The sequence below is a fragment of the Triticum urartu genome, chromosome 6A (genome assembly GCF_056163025.1).
Source record: "Triticum urartu cultivar PI428250 chromosome 6A, HENAU_Tu73, whole genome shotgun sequence".
Lineage (NCBI taxonomy): Eukaryota > Viridiplantae > Streptophyta > Magnoliopsida > Poales > Poaceae > Triticum > Triticum urartu.
The window spans coordinates 205,525,811-205,549,416 of record NC_141878.1 but is presented as its reverse complement, the minus strand read 5'-3'; positions in this window follow the sequence as shown (position 1 = coordinate 205,549,416).

Genomic DNA, 23,606 nt, shown 5'->3' with positions numbered 1-23,606 from the left:
CGGGCCGAAGCCCATGGTGAGCTTTGCCCTTATCCAGCGCCCTGTGCATTTTTTAGTTATCTAGCGCTCATGGTTTTTTTCTTCTGGAAAACTGCTAAGTCCCGAAATTCCATTATTTTCATGCCCCCTTCATCATGTCACATCTCCATGCTCGGTGCTCAAAATCATGCATATGATATGTCGAAATGTTCATCTCATTGAGCTCTTCATGTTAGCAGCATCTCCATGCATGTTACTGTCCATTATGATGCCATTTTCATTGTTGCAAGAGTGCTTTAAATGTTAACTGTTGATACTTATCAGATCATGGTGATTTGTCATTTTTGTTGCATGTGATGTGTGCATCATATGAGCATGAGGTCTACATGTGTTTTGAACTACAACATGCCATATTTACAGGGGTGCAAGTCATGTATTTTTGTGACCTATGTGGTGACTAGCACAAGTAGGAAAACTAGGCTTCATAATATTGCTGTTTTCAGGGACTTAGGTTTTTGACAAGTCCTTTTCCTGCTGTTATTTTGATGCCATGTAAACTTGATGCTACCATGAGATACATGCTTATTTTGAGATACTTTATTAAGGATGTTTTGAACATGTGGTTATGCTATATCCATTCATGCCCCTGGTTAAAATTATGGGGTGCTCTAGCATGTCTTTTTCTTGCTCTACTTTTGCTATAAATTATTTCTGGCAGATTGTGAACATGTTAATCAAAATTGCGATGGTTGTTACTAGTGATCCATGAATCATATGAACTTGATCTCGTCATGGTTAGCTTCATGAACATGTCATATTGTTATTGGTATACTTATGTTGTCATTTAATGCTTTGTGGTGAGTGGCATGAGCTCACAAAGTTGCTTTCATAAATCTGTTTATGCCATGCTCTGTTTTTCTTCTAAGTCTGAAACTGTTAATAAAACTTGCTATGTTTACATGGGTGCCATCCTATCTTCTGTGCTGTTTTGGCTCATGTTCAGTAAGGGACTTTTGTTCTATGCATTGAGTAGAATCATTCCATGCCTTTGTTTGCTATGATATGTTCCTGTAGCATGTTGTTTGCTTGCTCTATACAGTGCTTCCTGATGTTGTTTTTGACATGTTAGTATTTTCACGAAGTCTGTGAAGCTGATATCTTTTGCACTTTTGCCATGCTTGTTTGAACCTACTCTATTGTGTATTAGCCGTAGCTCAGTGTTCATGTTTTGTCAAGCATCTCTTGTACATCACTGCCATATTCTTTGTTGTTATGTTGGAGTGCAGTAGCTTAGTTTCTTGTTGCATTCTAAGTGCCATCATGCTGTTAATCGTAGATTTGCGTCATTCTTGTTTTGCTTGCCATTTGCAAACCGTGCATCCGTTTTCGGTGATCCTTATATCGATTTTGACCGAAATCACCTCCTCTTTCTAGCGGCATACTTGGTTTTCCAAGTCGATGCCTTGATCATTCTTTACTTCCGGAGCACGCATATGCATTGCATATCATGCCATGTTTCGCATCATGTTGCTTGTGCATTGCACCGTGTTTGATTGTTGTTCCTTTGCTTGTGTTCTTGCCTTGGGTAGAGCCGGGAGACGAGTACGTGTATGAGGAACCTGTTGAGTACGCTATCGAGGATCAAGCTTTCGACAACTCCGAGTACATTGCAGGCAAGCTGACCATACCCTCGAAATCACTTCTATCTTTGCTTTCTAGTTGTTCGTTCTATCGCTATGTCGCGCTACCTACCAATTGCTATATCATGCATCCCATATTGCCATGTAAGGCCTCTAACCCACCTTCCTAGCAAACCGTTGTCTGGCTATGTTACCGCTTTTGCTCAGCCCCTCTTATAGCGTTGCTAGTTGCAGGTGATGTTGAAGCTGGTTCCATGTTGGAACATGGACATGTTGGGATATCACAATATCTCTTATTTAATTAATGCATCTATATACTTGGTAAAGGGTGGAAGGCTCAGCCTTATGCATGGTGTTTTGTTCCACTCTTGCCGCCCTAGTTTCCGTCATACCGGTGTTATGTTCCTTGATTTTGCGTTCCTTACGCTGTTGGGTGTTATGGGAACCCCTTGACAGTTCACTTTGAATAAAACTCCTCCAGCAAGGCCCAACCTTAGTTTTACAATTTGCCTCACCACCACCTATACTTTTCCCTTGGGAGTCGCGCTCCCGAGGGTCATATTTATTTTTAACCCCCCGGACCAGTGCTTCTCTAAGTGTTGGTCCAACCTGGGCGATGTCCGGCGCCCCCTGGGTAACCAGGGTCTATGCCAACCCGATGTCTGGCCCATCCGGTGTGCCCTGAGAACGAGATATGTGCAGCTCCTATCGGGATTTGTCGGCACATTCATGCGGTCTTGCTGGTCTTGTTTTACCATTGTCGAAATGTTTTGTAACGGGGATTCCGAGACTGATCGGGTCTTTCCGGGCGAAGGAATATCCTTCGTTGATCGTGAGAGCTTGTGATAGGCTAAGTTGGGACACCCCTGCAGGGTATAAACTTTCGAGAGCCGTGCCCGCGGTTATGTGGCAGATGGGAATTTGTTAATGTCTGGTTGTAGAGAACTTGACACTTAACTTAATTAAAATGCATCAACTATGTGTGTAGCCGTGATGGTCTCTTTCCGGTGGAGTCCGGGAAGTGAACACAGTTTTGGGGTTATGTTTGAATGTAAGTAGTTTCAGGATCACTTCTTGATCACTTCTAGCTTCATGACCGTTGCGTTGCTTGTCTTCTCGCTCTTATTTGCGTATGTTAGCCACCATATTTGCTTAGCGCTTGCTGCAGCTCCACCTCATTACCTTACCCTACCCATAAGATTAAATAGTCTTGATCTTGCGGGTGTGAGATTGCTGAGTCCTCGTGACTCACGGATACTTCCAAACACTTGCAGGTGCCGATGATACCAGTGTAGGTGACGCAACCGAGCTCAAGTGGGAGCTCGATGAAGATCTTGGTCGTTGTTTTGTGTCTTTTCCGGTTGATCAGTAGTGGAGCCCAGTCGGGACGATCGGGGACCTAGCATTTGGGGTTTATCTTCCTTTTCTTTTGGATTTGACTGTAGTCGGTCTTTGAGTGTATTTGATGATGTATGAAGTATTTATGTATTGTGTGAAGTGGCATTTGTAAGCCAACTCTTTATCCCTTTCTTATTCAGTACATGGGATTGTGTGAAGATTACCCCTCTTGCGATAAACTACCATGCGACTATGCCTCTAAGTCGTGCCCCGACACGTGGGAGATATACCACGTGGCAAAACCTTCTGTTTGCATCATATACAACTCTTCTTTAAAAAATCCATTAAGGAATGCAGTTTTTGACATCCGTTAGCCAGATTTCATAAAATGTGGCAATTGCTAACATGATTCGGACAGACTTAAGCACCGCTACGAGTGAGAAAAACTCATCGTAGTCAACACCTTGAACTTGTCGAAAACCTTTTTGCGACAAGTCGAGCTTGGTAGATAGTAACACTACCATCAGCGTCCGTCTTCCTCTTGAAGATCCATTTATTCTCAATGGTTTTCCCATCATCGGGAAAGTCTACCAAAGTCCACACTTTGTTCTCATACATGGATCCTATCTCGGATTTCATGGCCTCAAGTCATTTAGCGGAATCTGGGCTCATCATCGCTTCCTCATAGTTCGTAGGTTCGTCATGGTCTAGTAACATGACTTCCAGAATAGGGTTACCGTACCACTCTGGTGCGGAATGTGCTCTGGTTAACCTATGAGGTTCGGTAGTAACTTGATCTAAAGTTTCATGATCATCATCATTAGCTTCATCTCTAGTTGGTGTAGGCATCACGAGAACGGATTTCTCTGGTGAGTTACTTTCCAATTCGAGAGAAGGTACAATTACCTCATCAAGTTCTACTTTCCTCCCACACACTTCTTTCGAGAGAAACTCCTTCTCTATAAAGGATCCATTCTTAGCAACAAAGATCTTGCCTTCGGATCTATGATAGAAGGTGTACCCAACTGTTTCTTTTGGGTATCCTATGAAGACATATTTCTCCGATATGGGTTCGAGCTTATCAGGCTGAAGCTTTTTCACATAAGCATCGCAACCCCAAACTTTAAGAAACAACAACTTAGGTTTCTTGCCAAACCACAGTTCATACGGTGTCGTCTAAATGGATTCAGATGGTGCCCTATTTAACGTGAATGCAGCTGTCTCCAATGCATAACCCCAAAACGATAGTGGTAGATCGGTGAGAGACATCATAGATCGCATAATATCCAATAAAGTACGGTTACGACATTCGAACACACCATTACGCTATGCTGTTCCAGGTGGCGTGAGTTGTGAAACTATTCCACATTGTTTTAAATGAAGGCCAAACTCGTAACTCAAATATTCACCTCCGCGATTAGATCGTAGAAACTTTATTTTCTTATTACGATGATTCTCCACTTCACTCTGAAATTCTTTGAACTTTTCAAATGTTTCAGATTTGTGTTTCATTAAGTAGATATACCCATATCTGCTCAAATCATCTGTGAAGGTCAGAAAATAATGATAGTCGCCGCGAGCCTCAACACTCATCAGACCACATACATCGGTATGTATTATTTCCACTAAGTCGACAGCTTGCTCCATTGTTCTAGAGAATGGAGTCTTAGTCATCTTGCCCATGAGGCATGGTTCGCAAGCATCAAATGTTTCATAATCAAGTGATTCCAAAAGTCCATCCGCATGGAGTTTCTTCATGCGCTTTACACCAATATGACCTAAACGGCAGTGCCACAAATATGTTGCACTATCATTATCAACTTTGCATATTTTGAAATCAATATTATGAATATGTGTATCACTACGATCGAGATTCAATAAACCATTTATATTTAGTGTATGACCATAGAAGGTTTTATTCGTGTAAACAGAACAACAATTATTCTCTGACTTAAATGAATAACCGTATCGCAACAAACATGATCAATCATATTCATGCTCAAGCAAAAACCAAATAACATTTATTTTAGGTCCAACACCAATGCCGAAGGTAGCGGGAGTGTGCGATGGTGATCTTATCAACCTTGGAATCACTTCCAACACACATCGTCACCTAACCCTTAACTAGTATCTGTTCATTTTGCAACTCCTGTTTCGAGTTACAAATATTAGCAACTGAACCGGTATCAAATACCCAGGGGCTACTATGAACACTAGTAAAGTCACATCAATAACATGTATATCAAATATACCTTTGTTCACTTTGCCATCCTTCTTATCTGCCAAGTTTTTTTGGGCAGTTCCGCTTCGAGTGACCATTTCCTTTGCAGTAGAAGCATTCAGTTTCAAGTTTGGGTCTAGCTTTGGGCTTCTTCATGGGAGTGGTAACTTGCTTGCCATTCTTCTTGAAGTTCCCTTTCTTTCCCTTACCCTTTTTCTTGAAACTAGTGTTCTTCTTTAACCATCAACACTTGATGCTATTTCTTGATTTCTACCTTCGCCGATTTCAGCATCGCGAAGAGCTTGGGAATCGTTTTCGTTATTCATTGCATATTATAGTTCATCACGAAGTTCTAGTAACTTGGTGATAGTGACTAGAGAACTCTGTCAATCACTATCTTATCTGGAAGATTAACTCTCACTTGATTCAAGTGATTGTAGTACCCAGACATTCCAAGCACATGCTCACTATTTGAGCTATTCTCCTCCATCTTGTAGGCAAAGTACTTGTCAGAGGTCTCATACCTCTTAACACGGCCATGAGTATGAAATACCAATTTCAACTATCAGAACATCTTATATGTTTTGTGGCATTCAAAATGTTTTTGAAGTCCCGGTTCTAAGCCGTAAAGCATGGTGCACTAAACTATCAAGTAGTCATCATACCGAGCTTGTTAAGCGTTCATAACGTCTGCATCAGCTCCTGCAACAGGTATGTCACCTAGCGGTGCATCAAGGACATAATTCTTCTATGCAGCAATGAGGATAATCCTCATATCAGATATCACGGACCCAGTCCGCATCATTGCTACTATCACTTCCAACTTAGTTTTCTATAAGAACATATCAAAAACATAGGGGAGCTACAACGCAAGCTATTGATCTACAACATAATTTGCAAAAACTATCAGGACTAAGTTCACGATAAATTAAGTTCAATTAATCATATTACTTAAGAACTCCCATTTAGATAGACATCCCTCGAGTCATCTAAATGATCACGTGATCAATATCAACTAAACCATGTCTGATCATCACGTGAGATGAAGTAGTCTTAAATGGTGAACATCTCTATGTTGATCCTATCTACTATATGATTCATGTTCAGCCTTTCGATCTCCAGTGTTCCGAGGCCATGTCTGTACATGCTAGCCTCGTTAAGTTTAACCTGAGTATTCCGCGCGTGCAAAACTGTCTTGCACCCGTTGTATGTGAACGCAGAGCTTATCACACCCAATCATCATGTGGTGTCTCGGCACAACGAACTGTCGCAACGGTGCATACTCGGGAGAACACTTATACCTTGAAATTTTAGTGAGGGATCATCTTATAATGCTACCGCCGTACTAAGCAAAATAAGATGCATAAAAGATAAACATCACATGCAATCAAAATATGTGACATGATATGGCCATCATCATCTTGTGCCGTTGATCTCCATCTCCAAAGCACCATCATGATCTCCATCATCACCGGCTTGACACCTTGATCTCCATCATAGCGTCGTTGTCATCTCGCCAACTATTGCTTCTACAACTATCGCTAACGCATACTGATAAAGTAAAGCAATTACATGGCGATTGCATTTCATACGATCAAGTGACAACCATAAGGCTCGTGCCAGTTGTCGATAACTTTTACAAAACATGATCATATCATACAACAACGTATATCACATCATGTATTGACCATATCACATCACAACATGCCCTACAAAAACAAGTTAGACGTCCTCTACTTTGTTGTTGAAAGTTTTACGTGGCTGCTACGGGCTTCTAGTAAGAACCGTTCTTACCCACGCATCAAAACCACAACGATGTTTCGTCAAGTTTGCTGTTTTAACCTTCAACAAGGACCGGCCGTAGTCAAATTCGATTCAACTAAAGTTGGAGAAACAGACACCCGCCAGCCACCTTTATGCAAAACAAGTTGCATGTCTGTCGGTGGAACAGGTCTCATGAACGTGGTCATGTAAGGTTGGTCCGGGCCTCTTCATCCAACAATATCGCCGAGTCAAAATAAGACATTGGTGGTAAGCAGTATGACTATCATCGCCCACAACTCTTTGTGTTCTACTCATGCATATCATCTACGCATAGACCTGGCTCGGATGCCACTGTTGTGGAACGTAGCATGCAATTTCAAAAATTTCCTACGCTTACGCAAGGTCTATCTAGGAGATGCATAGCAAAGAGAGGGGAAGACTGTGTCCACATACCCTCGTAGACCAAAAGCGGAAGCGTTTGACAACATGGTTGATGTAGTCGAACTTCTTCTCGCTCCGACCGATCAAGCACCGAATGTACGACACCTCTGAGTTCTACACACGTTCAGCTCGATGACGTCCCTCGAACTCTTGATCGAGCAAAGTGTCGAGGGAGAGTTCCGTCAGCACGATGGCGTGGTGACGGTGATGGTGAAGTAATCCGCCCAGGGCTTCGCCTAAGCACTACGGGAATATGACCGGAGACGTAAACTATGGAGGGGGGTGCCGCACACGGCTAACAATGTTTGTTGTGTGTTCTAGCGTGCCCCCACATATATATAGGTTGGAGGGAAGGAGAGGCAGCCAAGGGTGTCCCCCAAGTAGGAGGAATCCTACTTGGGGTCCTCCCAATTTGGCCTCCCCCTTTCCTATTCCTATTCGGAGTAGGAAAGGAAGAGGGGGAAGGGGGAATCCCATTCCCTTTTTCGTTTCCTTCTTCCTCTTTCCTTCTCCAATTTGGCCAGCCCATATGGGGGGGGCGCACCAGCCCCTTAGTGGCTGGCGTGTTTCCCCTCTTGGCCCATTAGGCTCATATAGCTTGCCGGGGTTGCCCGGAACCGCTTCCGGTGACCCGATACGTACCCGGTACCCCTAGAACACTTCCGGTGTCCAAATACTATCGTTCTCTATATGAATCTTTACCTCTTGGCCATTTTGAGACTCCTCTTCATGTCCGTGATCTCCTCCGAGACTCCGAACAACATTCGGTCACCAAATCTCATAACTCATATAATACAAAATAGCATGCGGACCCTACAGGTTCGAGAACTATGTGGACATGACCGAGATACCTCTCCGGTCAATAACCAATAACGGAACCTGGAATGCTCATATTGGTTCCTACATATTCTACGATGATCTTTATCGGTCAAACCGTAAAGACAACATACGTTATTCCCTTTGTCATCGGTATGTTACTTGCCCAAGATTCGATCATCAGTATCTTCATACTTAGTTCAATCTCATTACCGGCAAGTCTCTTTACTCGTTCCATAATGCATCATCCCGCAACTAACTCATTAGTCACATTGCTTGCAAGGCTTATCATGATGTGCATTACCGAGATGGCCCAAAGATACCTCTTCGATACTCGGAGTGACAAATCCTAATCTTGATCTATGCCATCCCAACAAACACATTCAGAGATACCTGTAGAGCATCTTTATAATTACCCAGTTACATTGTGACGTTTGATAGCACGCGAGGTATTCCTCCGGTATCCAGGAGTTGCATAATCTCGTAGTCAAAGGAATATGTATAAGTCATGAAGAAAGCAATAGCAATAAAACTGAACGATCATAATGCTAAGCTAACGGACGGGCCTTGTCCATCACATCATTCTCCTAATGATGTGATCCCATTTATCAAATGACAACACATGTCTATGGTTAGGAAACTTAACCATCTTTGATTAACGAGCTAGTCTAGTAGAGGCTTACTAGGGACACAGTGTTTTGTCTATGTATCCACACATGTATCAAGTTTCCGGTTAATAAAATTCTAGCATGAATAATAAACATTTATCATGATATAAGGAAATATAAAATAACAAATTTATTATTGCCTCTAGGGCATATTTCCTTCAATGAAGATTTCAATACTCAAGCATATCAACATGCAACCATGTCTTTCAAAATATCAACACTAAAGAAAGTTATCCCTAGCCCATCATGCTCAATCATTGATCCATTCACGAAACACACTCGCATGTTAGTTACATCCAATGCTCAAGTATGATCATAGTGCTCCCTAGTTGGTGCTTTACAAGAGAAGATGGAGACTCAAATAAAAATAAAAATTGCATGAAGTAAATAGATAGGCCCTTCGTAGATCCAATGCTCATTACTGGGTGTCTTTTGGTCTAGAAAAAATCTCCAAAAGTTTCGCTGCGTTTGGACTCCGTTTGGTACTGATATTCTGCGAAGTAAAAAAACAAGCAAAATACAACACCTGGCACTGGGCACTATCTCAATAGGTTAGTCCCAAAAAATGATATAAAGTTGTGATAAATGATTGTAAAACATCCAAGAGTGATAATATAACAATATGGAACAATAAAAAAATTATAGATAGGTTGGAGACGTATCGACTATGTAAATTGTACCTGCACACAAAGAACAAATACTTGCAACCTGACACGTAAGAGGGGTTGTCAATCCCTCCACGGTAAAACGATAAATTGTTTTGTATGAGATTGGATAAATATATCTTGATACAATGCGAAATAAAATAAGTAAAGAAAAAGTGTAGCAAGGTATCTTTCAGTTTTTGGAAATACAGATCTGAAAACAAATATGGAAAAATATAGATCGGAAAGCAAATATGATAAAAGATAGACCCGGGGCCCGTAAATTTCACTAGTGGCTTCTCTCAAGAAAATAGCACACAGTGGGTAAACAAATTATTGTTGGGCAATTGATAGAATAACAAATAGTCATGACGATATCCAAGGCAATGATCAATATATAGGCGTAATGTCCAAGATTAGTAGACCGACTCCTGCTTGCATCTACTACTATTACTCCACACATCAACCGCTATGCAGGATGCATCTAGTGTATTAAGTTCATGGAGAAATAGAGTAATGCAATAAGAACGATGGCATGATGTAGACAAAATCTATTCATGTAGGAATAGACCCCATCTTTTTATCCTTAATAAAAATGATACATGTGTGCCTTGCTACCCCTTCTGTCACCTGGTGAGGACACAACAAGATCGAACCCGTCACAAAGCACCTCTTCCCATTGCAAGAAAAATCAATCTAGTTGGCATAACTAAACCAAAGATTCGGAGAAGATATACAAGGCTATAAATAATCATGCATATAAGAGATCAAAGAGGACTCAAATAATATTCATGGATATAGATATGATCATAAACCCGAACTTCATCACATCCCAACAAACAAACCACAAAAAGTCAATACATCAAATAGATCTCCAAGAGACCATTGTATTGAAAATCAAAAAGAGAGAAGAAGCCAACTAGCTACTACCTACGGACCCATAGGTCGATGGTGAACTACTCATGCATCATCGGAGAGGCACTAATGAGGATGATGAACCCCTCCGTGATTGTGTTCCCCTCCGGTAGAGTGCCAGAATAGTGCTCTAGATTGGATCTCGTGGTTCTGTAACTTGCGGCGGCTGGAATTGTATTTCGTTGACTCTCCTAGGGTTCCTAGAATATTTGGGTATTTGTAGAGCTCAGAGGCGGTGGAGGAGACCCCCGTGGGCCTTGGTGTCTTGTGGGCCCCACGAGCCTCCCCCAGGTGCTTCCTTGGCTCCCAAGTTGCCTTATGGTCCAAAAAATCTCCAAAAAGTTTTGCTGCGTTTGGACTCCGTTTGGTAGGGATATTCTGTGAAGTAAAAAACAAGCAAAAAACAGCAATTGACACTGGGCACTATGTCAATAGGCCAGTCCCAAAAAATGATATAAAGTTGCTATAAAATGATTGTAAAACATCTAAGATTGATAATATAACAACATGGAACAATAAAAAAAATATAGATACATTAGAGACATATCAACATCCCCAAGCTTAATTCATGCTCGTCCTCAAGTAGGTAAATGATAAAAACATAATTTTTGATGTGGAATGTTGCCTAACATATTCATCACATATTATTTTCTTTTGTAGCATGGACATTTGGACTTTTAGATGGTTCAAAGCAATATTCTAGTTTTGACATGAAGACTTCAATACTCAAGCATATCAAAAAGCAACCATGTCTTTCAAAATATCAACACTAAAGAAAGTTATCCCTAGCCCATCATGCTCAATCATTGATCCACTCACGAAACACACTCAAATATTAGCTACATCCAATGCTCAAGTATGATCATAGTGCTCCCTAGTTGGTGTTTTATAAGAGAAGATGGAGACTCAAAATAAAAATAAAAATTGCATAAAAGTAAATAGATAGGCCCTTCGCAGAGGGAAGCAGAGATTTGTAGAGGTGCCAGAGCTCAAGGCTTAAATTGAGAGATAATTTTTTTGAGAGGTATACTTTTCCCGTCAACGAAAATGACCGAGTAATTCCCAACACTTTCCATGCTAGATATATCATAGGCAGTTCCCAAACACAAAATAAAGTTTATTCCTTTTTCCACCATATTTTCACATTCCACGGCTAGCCATATCCACGGGTACCGTCCATACCAACACTTTCCAAGGAATTTATTATTTGACAACATAAAGTAAAATTCATTTTTTCATTTCGGGACTGGCATCCCTATTACCGTCGTACTCTCGTGCAATGACAAGTGAATAAACACTCATCTTGAGAATAACACATCTAGCATGAAAAATATTGGCCACCCCCTGCCGCTTCATGAGCGTTATGAGCTCACAAAAAGGAAATTCATTTTGAAAATTTGAGATGACACATACAAATTTACTTAGAACGGCACAGAAATACCGCATATAGGTAGGTTTGGTGGAGTCATATGGCTAAACTTGGTTTAAGGATTTTGGATGCACAAGTAGTATTTCTACTTAGTACAAATGAATGCTAGCAAATAGATTGAGAAGCATCCAATCAAGAAACGAAAATTCACATAAACAAGCATTAAACATAACTAACACCGAATAATGCACCACAAGTAGGATGTAATTTCATTGCATAACTATTGACTTCCGTGCTTGCATAGGGAATCACAAACCTTAACACCAATATTCTTACTAAAGCATAATTACGCACCAGCATGACTCACATATTACTATCATCATATCTCAAAACTATTACAAGGAATCAAGTTTATTTTGTCCAATGATCTTCATGAAAGTTTTTATTATATCCCTCTTGAATATCTATCACTTTGGGACTAATTTCATATGTTGCAATTGTTTTTGATAAGTTCAAACAGATTTAGGTGAAGAACATGAGCATAAAAAATTTCATCTCTCAAAATAATATAAGTGAAGCATGAGAGAATTTCTACAAGTTTACTAACTCTCGAATAAATATAATTTAAGCATGAGAGTATTTATCCAAAAATATTAAAGCACACCGTGCTCAAAAAGATATAAGTGAAGCACTAGAGCAATTCCATGGCTAAAAAATTTTAAGTGAAGCACATAGAGCAATTCTATCAAATCATAGCATAATTTTGGCTCTCTCAAATAGGTGTGTCCAGCAAGGATAGATGAGACAAACTATAAAGTAAAACAAGGAAAGACTCATATAATACAAAACGCTCCAAGCAAAACTCATGATATGTGATGAATAAAAAGGTAGCCCCAAGTAAAATTATCGATGGTCGTTAGAAGAAAGAGGGGATGCCTTCCGGGGCATCCCCAAGCTTACTTGCTTGGTTCTCTTTGAATAATAACTTGGGGTGCCTTGGGCATCCCCAATCTTAGGCTCTTTTCACTCCTTATTCCTTCATCCATCATGATCTCACCCAAAACTTGACAACTCAAATCACACAAAACTTAACAAAACCTTCATGAGATCAATTAGTATAATAAAGCAAATCACTACTCTAAGTACTGTTTCAAACCAATTCATATTTTATTATTGCATTGTATATAATGTATTCTGACTTTTCCATGGCTTATACCCTCCAATAAAATCCATAGATTCATCAAAATAAGCACACAATGCAACAAAAACAGAATATGTCAAAAATAGAACAGTCTGTAGTAATCTGGACTTTGTCCATACTTCCGTAACTCCAAAAATTCGGAGAAATTAGGAAAACATAGGCAAATTGTATATAAATGTTGTGTAAAAAATCAGAATTTTGTCACACTTCCATGATTTTTGAAAATTCTACTACTGGGTGCAAAAGGTTCTGTTTTTTAACAAGATCAAATCAACTATCACCCAACATAATCCCAAAGGCTTTACTTGGCACAAACACTAATTAAAACATAAAAACACAATCATAATAGGAGTATAATTTTGCAAACACTTAAGAATAGAAATAAAAAGGAAAAAATAAATTTTATTCATTGGGTTGCCTCCCAACAAGCGCTATCATTTTATGCCCCTAGCTAGGTATAATGCATAGATTCAAGTATTGTCATCTTTAGTTTTCACTCCATAGGATGCCCTCATGATAGATTCATATGGTGGCTTAAGTCTTGTTCTAGGGAAGTGTTCCATACCCTTTCTTAGTGGAGACTGAAATTTAATAGTCTCTTCTTTCATATCAATCACAGCACCTATAGTTCATAAAAACGGTCTACCAAGTATGATGGGACAAGACAAATTGCAATAAATATCAAGAACAATAAAATCTATAGTCACATAATTCCTATTTGCAATAATAAGAACATCATTAATTCTTCCCAAAGGATTTTTAATAGTAGAATCTGCCAAGTGCAAATTAAGAGAACATTCTTCAATATCGGTAAGACCAAGCACATCACAAGGAGATTTCGGAATTGTGGAAACACTAGCACCCAAATCACATAAATAAAATCACTCATAATTTTTAATCTTGACTTTAGTAGTTGGTTCCCATTCATCATGTAATTTTCTAGGAATTGAAATCGCCAATTCCAACTTTTCTTCTAAAGCTTTCATCATGGCATCCACAATATGTTTAGTAAAAGTTTTATGTTGTTCATAAGCACGAGGTGAATTTATCATGGATTGCAACAAATAAATACATTCAATCAAAGAGCAATTATCATAATTAAAGTCTTTGTAATCCAAAGGAGTGGGCACATCACTAGTTAAAGTTTTGACCTCTCCAAACCCACTTTTATCATTTTTTTCATCAAGATTGTCACCATCGGAGTCATCGGGGCACCTTCTAGCTAAAGTTGACTCTTCTTTAGTCCCTTTATCATCAATTTGAATCTTACTAAACAAGGAGTCAATAAAGGAAACACCAATCATTTTAAGATCTTCATAATTTTTATGAAAACAATCGGTAGAAAACGCTCTTTCTAAAAGTTCCCTTTTAGCTCTAAGCATAGCAGTTCTTTTCTTACTTTCATCCATAAAAACATATAAAGCTTTAATTGATTCATTGATATTGACCTTAGGTGGAAATTTTTTAATCTTGAGATTTTCTACATCATGGGAAATTCTATCAATGCTTCTAGACATATCATAAATCTTATTCAATTTTTCTTCTATCGTAGTGTTGAAAACTTTTTGAGAATTGATAAATTATTTAATATTACTGTCAAGATTAGAGGGGTTCCTATTATTATTGTAAGAAGAATTACGATAGGAATTTCCATAATTATTTGAGGAATTTCCAGGAAAAGGCCTAGTATTAAAATTACCTCTATAAGCATTGTTATTAAAACTGTTTCGCAAGACAAAATTCACATCTACGAGATCACTATTTTGCTCAATCAAAGTATACAAAGGCACATCATTAAGATCAATAAGAGCACTTTTACTAGCAACCAATTTCATAAGAGCATCAACTTTTTCACTCAAAGTACTAATTTCTTCAACCGAATTAACCCTTTTACTAGTAGGTGCTCTTTTGGTATGCCATTGTGAATAATTTGCCATAATATTATCAAGAAATTTAGTAGCTTCACGCAAAGTAATCTCCATAAAAGTACCACCCGCGATGGAATCTAAGAGATTTCTAGAGACAAAATTCAATCCCGCATATTTTTTTGTATAATCATCCAAAGATTTAAACCACGAGTAGGACAATTTCTTAGCATCAATTTCATTCTTTCCCAAGATTGTGCAACATGTTCATGTTCAAGTTGCCTAAAATTCATGATCTGAATTCTAAGGGAAATAATTTTCGCGGGCAGAAAATACATAGTAATAAAAGCATCTTTGCACTTATCCCAAGAATCAATACTATTGCGAGGCAAAGAGGAAAACCAAATTTTTGCACGATTCCTCAAAGAGAAAGGATACAATTTCAACTTCACAATATCATTTTCCACATATTTTTTGTTTTGCATATCACACAATTCTGCGAATGTGTTTAGATGGGACGCGACATCCTCATTAGGAGTACCGGAAAATTGCTCTTTCATAACAAGATTCAACAAAGCGGCATTAATATCGCAAGATTCTACACTAGTGGTCGGAGGAGCAATCAGGGTGCTAATAAAATCATTATTATTGGTATTGGAAAAATCACACAATTTGGTATTTTCTTGATACATCATGACTAGGCGAACAAGATTGCAAGCAAAAAGAAGACTGGTCTAAAGAGAAAAAGGCGAACAAAAAAGAAGATGAATAAAAAGAAGGCAAATTTTTGTGAAGTGGGGGAGATGAAAATGAGAGGCAAATGTCAAATAATGTAAATTGCAAGGAGATGAGATTGTGATTAGGAACCTGATAGATGTTGATGACTTCTCCCCGGCAACGGAGCCAGAAATTCCTTTTAATGTGGCTTGAAATTGCGCCCGTATTTCCCCAAAGAGGAAGGGATGATGCAGTACAGCTACGGTAGGTATTTCCCTCAGTTATGAAACCAAGGTTATCAATCCAGTAGGAGAACCAAGCAACACTATGTAAACGGTACTTGCACACAAAGAACAAATACTTGCAACCCGACGCGTAAGACGGGTTGTCAATCCCTCGACGGTAAAAAGATAAAATTGTTTTGTATGAGATTGGATAAATAGATCTTGATAAAACACGAAATAAAATAAGTAAAGAAAAAGTGCAACAAGGTATTTTGGGTTTTTAGAAATATAGATATGAAAACAAATATGGCAAAAGATAGATCGGAAAGCAAATATGATAAAAGATAGACCCAGGGGCCATAGATTTCACTAGTGGTTTGTCTCGAGAAAATAGCACACGGTAGGTAAACAAATTACTGTTGGGCAATTGATAGAAGAACAAATAATCATGACGATATCCAAGGCAATGATCATGAATATAGGCATCACATCCAACATTAGTGGACCGACTCCTCCGTGCATCTACTACTATTACTCCACACATCGACCGCTATCCAGCATGCATCTAGTGCATTAAGTTCATGGAGAAACGGAGTAATGCAATAAGAACGATGACATGATGTAGACAAGATATATTCATGTAGGAATAGACCCCATCTTTTTATCCTTAATAGCAACGATGCATGCGTTCCTTGCTACCCCTTCTATCACTGGGTGAGGACACAACAAGATCGAAACCATCACAAAGCACCTCTTCCCATTGCAAGAAAAATCAATCTGGTTGGCCTAACTAAACCGAAGATTCGAGAAGAAATATGAGGCTATAAATAATCATGCATATAATAGATCAAAAAGGCTCAAATAATATTCATGGATATAGATATGATCATAAACTCGAACTTCATCGGACCCCAACAAACACTCCGCAAAAAAGTCATTACATCAAATAGATCTCCAAGAAACCATTGTATTGAGAATCAAAAAGAGAGAAGAAGCCATCTAGCTACTGCCTACGGACCCGTAGGTCTATGGTGAACTACTCACACATCATCAGAGAGGCACCAATGAGGATGATGAACCCCTCTGTGATCGTGTTCCTCTCCGGAAGAGTGCCGGAATAGGGCTCTAGATTGGATCTCATTGTTCTGGAACTTGTGGCGGCTGGAATTGTATTTCGTCGAATCTCCTAGGGTTCCTGGAATATTTGGGTATTTATAGAGCTGAGAGGCGGTGGAGGAGACCCCCATGGGCCCCACAACCCATCATGGCGCACTAGGGGCCTCTGGCATGCCCTGGTTTGTTGTGGGCCCCATGGACCTCCCCCGGGTGCTTCCTTGGCTCCGTAGTTGTCTTCTAGTCCAAAAAAATCTCTAAAATGTTTCGCTGCGTTTGGACTCCATTTGGTAGGGATATTCTGCGAAGTAAAAAACAAGCACAAATACAGCAACTGGCACTGGGCCGACGACCGCCACCGCCGAAGCAGGAGCCCGCGCCCCACGATGCACGCCTCCAGCACGCGGGAAGAAGACGCCCCGCCGCCGCCTACGCCGCACGGCCTTTGGCCGGCGATGCCACCGGTGGCAGCGAGGGGAAGGAGGCCGGGGAGGGGGGCTGGGGAGCGGCGGTGCTAGGGTTGGCTCCCTAAGTCGCCCGCGGGAGCGACCACCAGTACTTCTGTCACTCCTCTTTCCTCCTTTCATTCCTCTATTTGCTCGGTTCCATGTGCACGGAGGAGTAAATGGGTAAGGCCCTGTTTGGATTGGCGTTTCCATTCCAGATACCCCCGTATGAAACTTACAGACCTCCCCCCGTCGTTTTTGTATCCAGCCGGAAATAGCCTTTTTGCCAGTAAGTTACACCTGTAAAATAATTATTACACATGTATTCAGTTACCTCGATTCCAAGCACAACCTAAGGGGAAAAGCGACATGGTCGCTTGGCGCGATGACACTTCCGCATTTTTAGGATAACAGTGGGCGAACAAATCAATGAATGCCGCGGTGCCTCCGGCCGTTTCGTCTGGAGGCACGAAAGGGCAGTGGTGGCAGTAAAGAGCCACTGCAGGGAAGATGAACTGATAAGTGAATTAGTGCATCGTGGAGACGGAAGGGTCAGCTGCGAGAGCAATCGATCGACGTAGCGACTTTGACTTTGCTAGAACGCTGGTTCAGGGTGGACGCTTGTGAGGCACCCCGCGCGTTGCTGCGATAATTTATAATATTAAATTTCAAAAAATAAAATTAGAAATATGTGAATAATGCATCTCCACATTCTCATCATGTATGAACTGTAGTGGATCGATGGTGAAGCCAACATCCAAACAATGGTGTATATAGTCCTTGAGATTTACAATTTTACTCATGTTTCCTGATTTCTTGATGTGTGTGTGTATGTATATATATACATACATGAGTCATACAAAGGTATTCAGAAGTTTAAATAAATAATAGGTACATTTTTGTACACCCAAGTCCATACGTAGCTTTGCCCATAAATGTACAACCAAGTGTGTATGTAGCTTTACCCATGTAGGGAATCTAGTGGTAAATGGAGAGTTGTTGGATATGTGATCACTTAAAAGAAATACTATTTATTCATGTGGATACATGCATTGGGTCATCATGAATTGGTAGTGCTATTTTTTTACTAAAATTGAAGTTGACCAACCTAGTGATCACATATCATGATTTAAGCAAAAGTACTCTTAATTCTAGGAGCAAAGCAGAGTAGTTCATGAGATTCTTGCATGCATGGTTGACATTGTCCTTCATATGGCGGAAAAATGACATTATTGCAAAGGTTAAACTTGTACAATCAGCTTAGTGAGAAAAGAAATAGTAGACTGACTGAATGACTGATAGGATAGCTTGAAGAATTTTCATCTCTATCGATCTTTGCCAATAATAAAAATGGAAATTGCCTTAAGGGAAGTAGGTATTTTCGGGGAAATTTCCTTGGATTACACTCCCTCCTTTCCGGTTTATAGATCTCAATTCAAAAATCTCACCAACAAAGGTAGATGGTGAGTGGTGGAATACTTTTCGTAATTTGCAAAAGCACCCAATTAATGCTCTTGTTTTCCTCAAAAAATATGTTTACTGATACTTCTCCGTCGTATCTACTTTTCCAAACACTTTTGCCCTTGTTTTGTACTCTAACTTGCATGATTTGAACGGAACTAACCCGGACTGACGCTGTTTTCAGCAGAATTACCATGGTGTTATTTATGTGCGGAAACAAAAGTTCTCGGAATGACCTGAAACTTCACAGAACAAATTTTCGGAAATAATAAAAAATCCTTACAAAAGATGAAGACCAGGGGGGCCACCACCTGTCCACGAGGGTGGGGGGCGCGCCCCCCTACCTCGTGGCCCCCTGGATCTCCTCCGACCTCAACTCCAACTCTATATATTTCTTTCGGGGAGAAAAAAATCAGAGAGAAGGATTCATTGCGTTTTACGATATAGAGCCGCCGCCAAGCCCTAAAACCTCTCTGGAGGGCTGATCTGGAGTCCGTTCGGGGCTCCAGAGAGGGGAATCCGTCGCCATCGCCATCATCAACCATCCTCCATCACCAATTTCATGATTCTCACCGCCGTGCGTGAGTAATTCCATCATAGGCTTGCTGGACGGTGATGGGTTGGATGAGATTTATCATGTAATCGAGTTAGTTTTGTTAGGGTTTGATCCCTAGTATCCACTATGTTCTGAGATTGATGTTGCTATGACTTTGCTATGCTTAATGCTTGTCACTAGGGCCCGAGTGCCATGATTTCATATTTGAACCTATTATGTTTTCATCAATATATGAGAGTTCTTGATCCTATCTTGCAAGTCTATAGTCACCTATTATGTGTTATGATCCGTTAACCCCGAAGTGACAATAATCGGGATACTTACCGGTGATGACCATAGTTTGAGGAGTTCATGTATTCACTATGTGCTAATGCTTTGTTCCGGTACTCTATTAAAAGGAGGCCTTAATATCCCTTAGTTTCCGTTAGGACCCCGCTGCCACGGGAGGGTAGGACAAAAGATGTCATGCAAGTTCTTTTCCATAAGCATGTATGACTATATTCGGAATACATGCCTACATTACATTGATGAATTGGAGCTAGTTCTGTGTCACCCTATGTTATGATTTTTACATGATGAACCGCATCCGGCATAATTCTCCATCACCAATCCATTGCCCACGAGCTTTCCATATATTGTTCTTTGCTTATTTACTTTTCCGTTGCTATTGCTATCATCACTACAAAATACCAAAAACATTACTTTTACTACCGTTACCTTTTGCTACCGCTACCACTACTCAAGCTTCAAAATATCGGATATCGGGTTCGTATCGGTTTGGCTTCGACATATCGGATGTCGAATATCGGGTGATATATCGGACGATATGTGAATATATCGGAGAAAACATGTCTATTTTTTCATTATTCTTGTTCAAAACATGTATTTTTAGTAAAACTAGATGTATGATGTCAATGCTTGAACATAACATGTTTAGATTCCTAGTTTATTACTTTGTTGATTAAGAAACTATTAAGGAAAGATTCACAAAATTCTTACTCTATGATTAAGAAAATACGATATGTATGCATTTGTATGAAACATTGTGCATCACTTTGATAATATATGTTGAAGTTGTAAGTGCATAATCTTATTTCACTGCTATTTAATAAAGAACTACTGTTATCCACGTAACGTGCTATATCGGTGGACATATCGGGCTAGATATCGGCCATATCGGTTGATATTTCGGTCCATATCGGGTGATATGTTTGAAAATGATTTTTACAAAATGATATGTTATGTCTATATCGGTAGAGCCCAAAAAGTGATATATCGGCCTTTATATCGGTCATATAGGCCCTGATTTAAAAGCTTGCCACTACTATCATATTACTTTGCTACTAAACACTTTGTTGCAGATACTAAGTTTCTAGGTGTGGTTGAATTGACAACTCAGCTGCTAATACTTGAGAATATTCTTTGGCTCCCCTTGTGTCGAATCAGTAAATTTGGGTTGAATACTCTACCCTCGAAAACTGTTGTGATCCCCTATACTTGTGGGTTATCAAGACTATTTTCTGGCGCCGTTGCCGAGGAGCATAGCTCTATTCTTTGAGTCACTTGGGATTTATATCTGCTTATCATTATGAAGAACTTGAAAGATCCAAGAACCAAGATTTATCCCTCAACTACGAGGGGATGTAAGGAACTGCCATCTAGCTCTGCACTTGATTCACCTTCTGTTTTGAGTAAGCTTGCGACACCTAAACCTGCTTCTACTATTCGTTCTGATATGTCGCATGTTATTGATGATGCCACTTCTGCTATGCATGATACTTATGATGAAACTACTTCTATGCTTGATACTACTGTGCCACTTGGTGAATTTCTTGATGAACAACTTGCTAGGGTTAGAGAGAATGAAAATATTGAATCTGATAATACTGATGAAAGTGATGATGAAGACTCACCTGTTATTCCTAAGGGTTATGTTTTTGATAAAGAAGCCTCTTTAGCTATTTTAGCTTGCAAAGATAGATATGAACTCAAGAGGTTATTAGCTAAATGGAAGCAGCAATCTCTTAATGCTAAAATGAAACCTGACCCTGCTTTTGCTACTTCACCTATCTGTGTTACTGATAAGGATTATGAATTGTCTGTTGATCCTGATATAATTACTTTGGTTGAATCTGATCCTTTTCATGGCTATGAATCTGAAACTGTTGTGGCACATCTTACTAAATTAAATGATATAGCTACCCTGTTCACTAATGATGAGAGAACTCGTTACTTTTATATCCTTAAAATATTTCCGTTCTCATTAAAGGGTGATGCTAAGATATGGTTTAATTCTCTTGATCCTGGTTGTGTGCGTAGTCCCCAGGATATGATTTATTACTTCTCTGCTAAATATTTCCCTGCTCATAAGAAACAAGATGCTTTAAGGGTTATATATAATTTTGTGCAAATTGAAGAAGAGAGTCTCCCACAAGCTTGGGGGAGGCTTCTCAAGCTACTTAATGCTTTGCCTGATCATCCTCTTAAGAAAAATTAAATACTTGATATCTTTTATAATGGACTTACCTATGCTTCCAGAGATTACCTGGATAGTTGTGTTGGTTCTGTTTTCAGGGAAAGAACGCCAGATGAAGCTGAAATTCTATTGAATAATATGTTGACAAATGAAAATAATTGGACGCTTCCTGAGCCAGCTCCTGAGCCTATTCCTAAACCAACTCCGAAGAAGAGGGGTATTCTATTTCTTAGTCCCGAAGATATGCAAGAGGCAAAGAAATCTATGAAAGAAAAAGGTATTAAAGCTGAAGATGTTAAGAATTTACCTCCTATTGAAGAAATACACGGTCTTAATTTACCGCCTGTTGAAGAAACATATGATCTTAATCCTTCACCTATTAAAGAAGTACATGCTCTTGATAACCTGACATAGGTAGTAAAGGTAAATTCTCTCTATAGATATGATAAAGCTGAAATCCCATTTACTAAGTTTGCTAGCCCATGCTTAGATGAGTTTGATAAATTTATGTCTAAGCAAGAAGATTTTAATGCTTACTTCGGTAGACAATTGAAATACAATTCAAATATGCTTGTACACTTGGGTGATTATATGGCTAATGTCAAAGGTGAACTTAAACTTATTAGTAAACATGCTTCTATGGTTACCACTCAAGTAGAACAAGTACTTAAAGCTCAAAATGATTTGCTCAATGAATTGAATAGTAAGAATAATGATTATGCTGTTAGAGTGGCTACTAGAACTGGTAGAATGACTCACGAACCTTTGTATCCTGAAGGCCACCCTAAGAGAATTGAGCAAGATTCTCAGAGAAATAATATAGATGCACCTAGTCCTTCTAAAAGGAAGAAAAAAGAAAAAATGATAGGACTTTGCATGCTTCTAGTGAACCTATTGCTCAACCACCTGAGAATCCAAATGATATTTCTATTTCTGATGCTGAAACACAATCTGGTAATGAACCTGAAACTAGTAATAATGTTAATGATAATGTTCATGATGATGCTCAACCTAGTAATGATAATGATATAGAAACTGAACCTGTTATTGATCTTGATAACCCACAATCAAAGAATCAACGTTATGATAAGAAAGAATTTGTTGCTAGGAAACATGGTAAAGAAAGAGAACCATGGGTTCAGAAACCCATGCCTTTTCCTCCCAAACCATCCAAGAAAAAGGATGATGAGGATTTTGAGTGCTTTGCTGAAATGATTAGACCTATCTTTTTGCGTATGCGATTAACTGATATGCTCAAAATGAATCGTTATGCTAAGTACATGAAAGAAATTGTTACTAATAAAAGAAAGATACCGGAAGCTGAAATTTCCACCATGCTTGCTAATTATACTTTTAAGGGTGGAATACCAAAGAAACTTGGAGATCAAGGAGTACCCACTATACCATGCTCCATTAAAAGAAACTTGTTAAAACTGCTTTATGTGATCTTGGAGCCAGTGTTAGTGTTATGCCTAAGGGAGTCCGGGATTAGGGGTCTCTGGACAGCCGGACTATATCCATTGGCCGGACTGTTAGACTATGAAGATACAAGATTGAAGACTTCGTCTCGTGTCCGGATGGGACTCTACCTTGCGTGGAAGGCAAGCTAGGAAATACGGATATGGATATCTCCTCCTTTGTAACCGACCTTGTGTAACCCTAACCCGCTCCGGTGTCTATATAAACCGGAGGGTTTTAGTCCATAGAACACAACAACTACAACATACAATCGTACCATAGGCTAGCTTCTAG